We start from the raw sequence: 9220 nt of genomic DNA, 5'->3' as shown, positions 1-9220 counted from the left end.
TTACAAAAAATAAAAATTTTATAAAAAGTAAAAATTTTAAAAATATACTCATGGTGTAGGGTATTATATGGTCGGCCATGCCCGACTATACTTTCCTACTTGTATTTTTTCATACGGATGGAATTTTATTTTACTTTTTCGTTAGACTTCTTGTACGTAAAGTGTGACCGTGTGAAGTGACCTATAGAGGACCTATATATGGGAGCTATGACCAAATAAAAAGTTTACTGTTGGTATAGTTCATACTGCAAAATTATATAATTAGTTGAAATTTATTATTGAATCGGGACGGCGCGAACGCCATTCCCGGCTAACAAAAATTACACGCACGAGTTATTCACATTAGGAATAATCGCGGAGGTCAACTCGATCGTAAGTGCAATGATCAAGCCTCACTCCGGGGGAACCGCCTTCATGATCACGGTAACCCCTACGCCAGGTAAGTATGCTTTTCGTTGCTCAAACTTCATCAGTTATGTTAAAAATATTACAAACTAAATGAGAATTATAAAGGACATTAAGGAACGATGTTTGCTTTTATTTATTATTTAGGTAGAAAGAAAAAACAGTGAGAAATGTTTATTCTTGAAATGAAATTTTAGGGGTTGGGTTTGAAACATAATTTTAGAGGTTCTAGGAGAAAAGTAGTTATAACTATGTATGTCAAGTTAAAAGGATTGAATTATAATCGTATTTATAAGAATATTTATGTCCAAAATAACTTCAATATACTAATGGAATTATTCATTATAAAGACTAACTTTGATTATAAGTAAGGCAATAACGTATAAACTGTTATGAAGATTAGATTTTAATGACAAACTATTTCGCAAATAATTTCGCTTCCGTGATATAAACATTTTAAAATAAAAACAAGTATGAATGTATAGTCGGGCGAAGCTGACCATATGATACCCTACAGCAGTCAGTATGTATGTTAAAAATGGGGATTATTTAAAAAAATTAAGCATTTGGTTTGTTTTTTTTTACTTTATTTCGGAATATTTTTACTTTTTTTGGCAAAAATGAGATTTTTTTAAGAGGGCTTAAACATCCTTAAAAATGTTGGTAGGAGCAGTTAAGTCTTCTTCGATATTATTTATGTAGAATTTAAAAGTGTTATTAGTGTTTGTAAGTGAATTTTGATCTTTAAGTCATTTTCTGAAGGGGAGTTTGTATGGGAGATAGGGTCAAATGAAGCCCGATCATTACAAAAATCGGTAGTATCATTTAAAGTTCTATAAAACTAGATTTTTTGTCGACTTTTTGTTAACATAATAGATCATTTAAATTAATTATAAGCCAAAAGGCCCTATTTGGGGGGTACGGTTGTATGGGGACTAGTCGAAATAATGGACCGATTTTAACCATTTTCAATAGGCTTTCGTCCTTGGGCCAAAAGAAGCGTGTGTGCCAAATTTCATCCAATTATCTTGAAAATTGCGGACTGTACCTTGCGCACAAGGTTTACATGGACAGCCAGCCAGACGGACGGACATAGCTTAATCGACTCAGAAAATGATTCTAAGCCGATTGGTATACTTTAAGGTGGGTATAGGACGAATATTTTTGTATGTTACAAACATCAGCACAAACCCAATATACCCTCCCCACTAAAGTGGTGTAGGGTATAAATATTTTTGAAATTTATCTCTCATAAACTACGAAAATAAACTGTTATTTTGCTCTTCTAAAAACGTATGTTATTTAAGACACCCAGCAGTTCGACAAAGAGTCAATGCATACGAAAAAGACAGTAATTTCCACTAATAGTTAACCACCTGGTAATTCGTATGTTTTGGGTCATTCGTCACAAATGTACCCTTTGTAATCGAGAATGAAGACAGTCGTCACATTAGTATCCTCTTTGTAAACGGGAGCGGAGACAGTCGTCTTTTTACTGTCCTCAAGTAACCTAGAGATTATATTCTCAAAAGTAGTTTTTTTTTGTACTTCCGAAAGACAGTCGTCACTTTGGTGTCCCCTTTGTAAGCGAGAGCGGAGGCAATCGTCTCTTTACTGTCTCTTTGTAGGGTGTAGAGTGACGATTGACTTCCTCGTAGAACAAGCCCATGTTAAAATGGTCAATCACCTGGGTAGTCAGGTGGCTAGGGGCCACCACAAGTGGTAGGTTAAGTGGTCAGTTCGGGATTGTCCCGTCGAACTGCTGGGTAGATTGTATTGAATGTATGTATGTATGTATGTATGTATGTATGTATGTATGTATGTATGTATGTATGTATGTATGTATGTATGTATGTATGTATGTATTCCCTGGTTATATTAAAATATGCAAATTTTTAAAAACAAAAATTGGTATTAGAATTTATGTTCAGTTTGCCAACCTTATTCAATGTGCCGTCACTGTTATCAACCCCAAAGTTTCCTATGTTTTTTCTTAAATGAAAAATACTTAAATGTCCTTTGTCTACTATCCTTTATAATTCTTATTTAGTTTACAATTTTCCCAACATAAGAGATGAAATTTGTGTAGCGAAAAGCATACTTACCTGGCGTAGGGGTTACCGTGATCATGAAGGCGGTTCCCTCGGAGTGAGGCTTGATCATTGCACTTACGATCGAGTTGACCTCCGCGATTATTCCTAATGTGAATAACTCGTGCGTGTAATTTTTGTTAGCCGGGAATGGCGTTCGCGCCGTCCCGACATTATTTAATTATTTTCAAATAGAAACAATCGAATAATGCGTGGTACAGTCCTCCAACTTAAGATATGTTTTCTGCAACATCTTAATCGGCACCGAAACCGATATTTTATACGTTTGCGAAAAAAAACATTTTTCGGTATAAATGTATAAAGTTTCGTTTTCAGGACCGTTTCGATAACCAATTAAAACGCTGGATAGCCACGGCATATTGCAAGAAATATCTTAATATCTTTACAAATACATTACCTAGTACATTTTATGATGGAACGCTAATCACATTTAGAATATCTTGATCATGTCAAACACTGGAGCAAAAACCAGTAGGAATCCGTTGCTATACGGATGGTTCTTAATTTGTGAACAAAGTGGGCCTTGGGTTCTACAGAAACAGAAATATACAACCGTTTGCCTAATATAACACAAGTTTCCAGGCAGAAGTACGGGCAATAACAGAAGCAGAAGGCAATTACGGCAATATCAGGTGATAGAATTATAAAAACGTTTTAACTGATTATTCTCTCTGGTACCTATATGTTGTTAACCTTGTTAACCCTTAACCTTGGGTACCATACCACTCGAAAGTAGGTGGCAACGAAAGGGCGAGCGTAATTGTTTTAAAGGGATGGGAGCTCGAGGGAGTTAACTTGATGAGCACAAAGGGATTACGAGCACATCTATACATATATAGAATTGCGTATTCAGACGACTGTAGAGCATGTGGAGAGGACAGTGAAACTGACGAGCACTTTCTTTGCCACTATCAGGCATTCATCGAAATTAGGTCCAGGTATCTTGAAAGTGATAATATTTTGGTTGGAATTACGTCCAGGAAAGTGCACAAACCCGATAGTGTAATAGGTATATTTCTTCGGATTTTACGTAGTATACATCCTCCTATCAACCTAACCTAAGTTTATAAAATACTTTGAGGAAGTTTTTCTCATATTATTATGAGATTCATGGATGTAATTTAGAATTTATACAATTTTTTGACACTAGTTCTAAAACGATCCTTTAGAAACTTTTTACAATGTTATTATGGTTCTTATTCATCGATTCCAGTAGTAATTGTAACACCACCTATCCCAAAGATATTTTCAAAGAATCTATTTTGAAACTAATGTTAAAAAGATTGTGTTGGCATGGGGGATAGGTGGTAAGAATGGTTTAGCAAATTCCATCATTAGATACTATTATTACTCTGAAAACGTTCCTTTCGTTTATTTGATTTAAGATTTCTCAATTTTGTGAAGCAGAATTAGCAATGCGGGCTTGTTTGTTCCAAATACAGTAAAACCACTGAATGCTTAACTGAAATTAATTGAATAATGTCGGGACGGCGCGAACGCCATTCCCGGCTAACAAAAATTACACGCACGAGTTATTCACATTAGGAATAATCGCGGAGGTCAACTCGATCGTAAGTGCAATGATTAAGCCTCACTCCGGGGGAACCGCCTTCATGATCACGGTAACCCCTACGCCAGGTAAGTATGCTTTTCGTTGCTCAAACTTCATCACTTATGTTTAAAATATTATGAACTATACGAGAATTATAAAGTTTTTCTTTTTTGTATTTCTATGTTTCCATAACATCTTAGGTAGAAAATAATTACAGCAAATAGGGGTGAGTGTTGAATATACTTTGGCGTTGTAGGGTGTTAAAAATATGCATGTGAACAGTTTTTCCAACACAATTTTAATTAAAATAGAAGTGTATCATTGCCACATCGAATAAACATAAATATGCGGCTGATAAAAACACTCCGGAAGAATAATATGTTTCCGATAACTATAAAATAATATCAGTTTTAAGAATACGACAAATATCAGGATTATCATGTTCAACAAACGTTCATGAATCACTTTTTTAAAAATATAAATTTAGCAAAATGTATCTATATCGCCACAAAGTCGTAATATTATATGTTTGCCTTCCAAATATCTTTCATTTGCTGTAAATGAAACCACAAATTTATAAGATTCCACGTAACTAATATTTATTAAATGGGACGAGGGAGAAGTGTTGATTCACTTTTTGGACTTTTTGGATATTGTTTTTTGAGTAAAATCGGCTTTTATACTTCTTTCGATAGTATGGAAGTCAAAATGTTTAAATAGTTTCAAATTCAAAATATCTAAGAATCCTCGATCAACTATTGTCCGTCATTCTTACTCCTCAGTTAAACTAGGCTTAACTTGGTGTTAGATTAAACTCGGAAGAAATTTAGGCGGACTTTAACTGATGATTGTGTTTTGTTTTTGATTTAAGTTCAGTTAACTTTGTTAGTATTGCCAACTTATCACTCAAAAACATAAACAATGAACAGCTGTTTTTTTGCAAACAATACTTTTGTAAAATGGAGAATTTTGGAAAAATGTTAAATAAACATTTAAAATATTATTAAATAAAACAAAACAATTCATAAAATTGCAATTTACTTAAAATATTAAGTTTTTGTTCTTCCGAAATCATTGTTTTATTGTTTTTGATAATTGTGTTTTCTCACTTATAACTTGAGTTTAATTGGCCAATTACACTCAGTTAAACTAAGATAATAAGTAACTTTACTGATAACTGAAAAACACGAAACATATATTAAACCAGGTTTAACCAAAGAATAAAGATTATCTTTATCAGAAAAACTCGCCCTAAGACAGTCATTGAGACCTTTGTAATAATTACATGTGTAATGTATACATTTAATTTTTTAGATTGAATAGCGAGTTATCCATCGATCTAATTCTATCAACTCTGCAGACTTTCAAACCAGTGAGTTCATGATGACGAATTTTATGAAATTTCTTAATACAATAACTCAAATAATTTGTAATTGAGTTGCTCTAACGGAGGATAGGTTCAACATGATAGGTAGATCATTTTTCCATGACCGAATTACTTGGATATGTCCGAGTTAATGGGATAAAATAATTTAATCGTATGATGAACTAGACTCTGAAACTTCATACGACGACAAATGTACACACAACAACATACATACTTTTAATTGAAATTTATTAATAAATCGGGACGGCGCGAACGCCATTCCCGGCTAACAAAAATTACACGCACGAGTTATTCACATTAGGAATAATCGCGGAGGTCAACTCGATCGTAAGTGCAATGATCAAGCCTCACTCCGGAGGAACCGCCTTCATGATCACGGTAACCCCTACGCCAGGTAAGTATGCTTTTCGTTGCTAAAACTGCATCACTTATGTGGAAAATGTTACAAACTAAATGAGAATTGTTAAGGATAAAATTGAAGAAAAATTGTGAATTGAGAAACAAGCGCTGAAATCGTCATGTAGTTTTTAGTGCACGGATTAAGGGTGGGTAACCAAATAACAATGTGTTTAAAATTCCTTTGCTTAAAAAGAAATGCTCTATTAACTATATATGTATATACGTTGGTTGTAGCGTACAAATCATTACATGTCAATATATCGCACATCTATTGCAAGATTCGTATAATCCAATGTTAAATTCCATTTTACTACTTTTTAAATGTAAACGAGCGATTTCTTCGCTTATTTCAGATTTAGCTGATACCTTAAGCCCATATATGCTTGAATAAAATTAACATACCAGTTCTTTGTTCTGGTACTACACAATCATATGGTTACTTCATGTACATTTTGGTATGGATTGTTCAAAATTAAAAATGCAGTTTCACGTGGTGAAAGTAACGTCAGTAAAGTTCTTAGTGTTGTTATAATGACTACGGGAATAAATATCTCATCGTAGTCTTGGCCATTTTCTTCGGTGAATAACATTTTGCAATGGTAACTTCTTATTACCATCGATAAAACTATCCAAGATATATTAATTATAAGGTAGTGTTATCAGAACAGCTGATCGTTTTTTGCTACTATGTTCATTTTTCGCCGTGGTGTAGAATTAATGTCAAACTTTGTTTACATTTTGTAAATGTCAAACTTTGTTTTAATTTTGTTAATGTCAAATTTGTGATTAAAGACAAAATTTATGCTGTTAAATTCGTTTATGTTTTAAAACCAATAATAATACTACACGAAAATAGTTTTATTTTTAAAAACATCAAATTAAATTACAAACAGATTCAAATTTATAAACATTTTTTGTTTAATAAAAATTCGCTTTGATTTATTTGTCAGCTGTTTTTGACATTTTTCCCTGACAGCCAATTCGCCTTCAAGTGCAGGCACAATGTCAAACTACATATAAAAAAAATATAACCAATTCGCTCGGTATTCTGAATTCGCCGATGACTCTACCTTATAAAATTAATATACCTTGAAACTATCTTTCGGTATTTCAACAAAATCCCATGTGTCATTTATTAAAGGTACTTTTACATTATACCACAAGTAATATGATCTGTCATAATATTGTGTAGAATAGATCGGATGAAATATTCTCAACGCAATACATTGAGAGAAAATACGGATGGAAAATTTGACATATTATTTCGCATTAGATCAGTAACAAAATACAAGTCTTATAATCTATACAAGTCTTATAATCCCTGGTAGGGATCTGAATACCATTCGATACCATTAATTTATTAATTTTCTCAAATTTAGTACATTAGTTCGCATAAATGGAGACACCACATAGCTACGTTTTGAATTTCCTACAATATTGGACTTAGTTTGAAAGGAGTATGTATATACATCTAATCCGAAGAAATACACCTTGGCCTCTATCGAGCCTGTTGTGCTCCCCTTTAGAAAATTACTTTAAGGCTCATTAATGCCTTAAAAATGATTGTAAAGAGATTATTGGCATTCGATATAAATTTGAGAATTTTATGAGTATCGGTCCATAATTGATCATATCCTTATAAATGGTTCTCTCTATAAAATGGCTTAAACGGTCATTGCAGGCTTAAAAGTACGAGGATCGGTTCATACTGGACCTTTGGGTCAAAATTCACATATAAACACTAATATCACGATTCTACACCAACAACTTTGAAGTAGACGTTAATACTACTACCAATATTTGAAAGGATTGGCGTATATTAATCCTTACCCCAATAGAAATGTGTGTGTTTATACCCTACACCGTCTGTCCGTCCATGCTAATGTTGTAATCAAACTACAGGTCGCAATTTTTTTGGTACATGATCTCCAAATATGACTTTTAAGTTCATAATTACGTTCAATATACTCGACAAAAAGCTGCAAAACCAAGTTCTATACTAGCCTTGATGACCCTCATAAACTTTATAATTATAGGGCCTCATTTGACCCCAGACCCTATAAAATGCACCCATCAAAATGTTACTTAAATTTCCAGTTATATTAACAATAAATGGCTTAAGTAGCTTTATCATGAAAACTAAATCACATTTTATTCGTATAAAGGTGTAGGGTATTATATGGTCAGCCTCGCCCGACTATAACTTCTTACTTATTATACCCACAAAAGAATATATGTATATTCTAAGACGATCTAGCTATGTCTGTCCGTCTGTTGAAAGCACGATAGAGTCCGCATGGAAAGAGCTAGAGAGTTTCACATAAATATTTCCTATAGGCAAGGCAAATATTTCCTATAGGCAAGGCAACAGTCATAACTTGTTTAAAAATACGAATATAGCGATGGAATTTGACATAAGTAAGATTCTTATGCAAAAATTTATGAGGATCGGTCCATAATTGACCCTATCTCCCATATAAGGTCCCCTTTCCAAAAGGACTTTAACGCTCATTAATGTCTTAAAAATGCGAGTGTACGATAAAATTCGAAACAAATAAATTTAATATGAACCAAATTTTATGAGGATCGTCCCATAATTGACCCTAACCCCATATATAAGGTCCCCTTCTGAAAATTACTTTAACGCTTATAACTGGCCTAAAAATACGAGTATATAGATGGTATTCGACTCGGAGTTTCATTCGAGTCAAACGATGTTTGATGCTGGGTATATAAGATTCGGCATAGCCGAATATAACACTCTTAGTTGTTTTTATTTAATTTTGATTGGGCAGCGAAGCATTCAGGTTTCTTATAAAGTGACCCAACTGAAAAATCGATTTGGCGAAATTTGTACCAAGGTAAGCATTAGTGTTTAGCCAAACACTAATTTTCAGCGCTATAAGTTGGACATTTTGCACATAAAGGGTTTTATTAAAAAAGTGTAACTTTTCACCTATTGGTCCTAGCAAAACTTGTACAAAGAAGTGACAAGCTTAGTGGAAATTCATCAAAATTGGAAGACATCGATTTCAAAAGATTGGTTATTTGAAGCGAAATTACTCATTTTTAGATTATAAGAAAAAAAAACACAATTTATTTTCGGTCGTTATTAAATTTATTTATTCGTCATTAGTTCAATTTATCAGTTATCATTTAAAAAGTTTAATTATTAATAATTGAAAAGCTATAAATTTTCATGTTGTTTTTTAACAAATTTGTTATTGCATAAAATGCATTTTTTTGTGATAATAAAAATTCTAATTATGTAAATGATATAAAAAAAATATTTTAATTAATTTTAAAAGAAACGGTTTTAATTTATATATTTTTTAATTTGTTTAGAAAAATTAAGTGTTGTATAAA

The 9220-nt window shown here is 32.8% G+C and overlaps 4 non-coding genes across 4 annotated transcripts; 1 reads left to right on the top strand and 3 right to left on the bottom strand.

Annotated features, from left to right (window-relative positions):
- Positions 1-282: 282 nt before the first annotated feature.
- LOC111675026 lies at positions 283-447 on the bottom strand. Its single transcript, XR_002762492.2, has one exon. It is a non-coding gene; the product is annotated as a U1 spliceosomal RNA (small nuclear RNA).
- A 2055-nt stretch (positions 448-2502) lies between these two features.
- LOC111675020 lies at positions 2503-2667 on the top strand. Its single transcript, XR_002762487.2, has one exon. It is a non-coding gene; the product is annotated as a U1 spliceosomal RNA (small nuclear RNA).
- A 1330-nt stretch (positions 2668-3997) lies between these two features.
- LOC111675025 lies at positions 3998-4162 on the bottom strand. The gene has a single exon (XR_002762491.2). It is a non-coding gene; the product is annotated as a U1 spliceosomal RNA (small nuclear RNA).
- A 1530-nt stretch (positions 4163-5692) lies between these two features.
- Positions 5693-5857, bottom strand: LOC111675024. Its single transcript, XR_002762490.2, has one exon. It is a non-coding gene; the product is annotated as a U1 spliceosomal RNA (small nuclear RNA).
- Between the last annotated feature and the right edge of the window lie 3363 nt (positions 5858-9220).

Source organism: Lucilia cuprina, chromosome 2 (genome assembly GCF_022045245.1).
Source record: "Lucilia cuprina isolate Lc7/37 chromosome 2, ASM2204524v1, whole genome shotgun sequence".
NCBI classification, from domain to species: Eukaryota; Metazoa; Arthropoda; class Insecta; order Diptera; family Calliphoridae; genus Lucilia; species Lucilia cuprina.
Note: the sequence above shows the minus strand (reverse complement) of the source record. Positions and strands in the feature narration are given on the sequence as shown.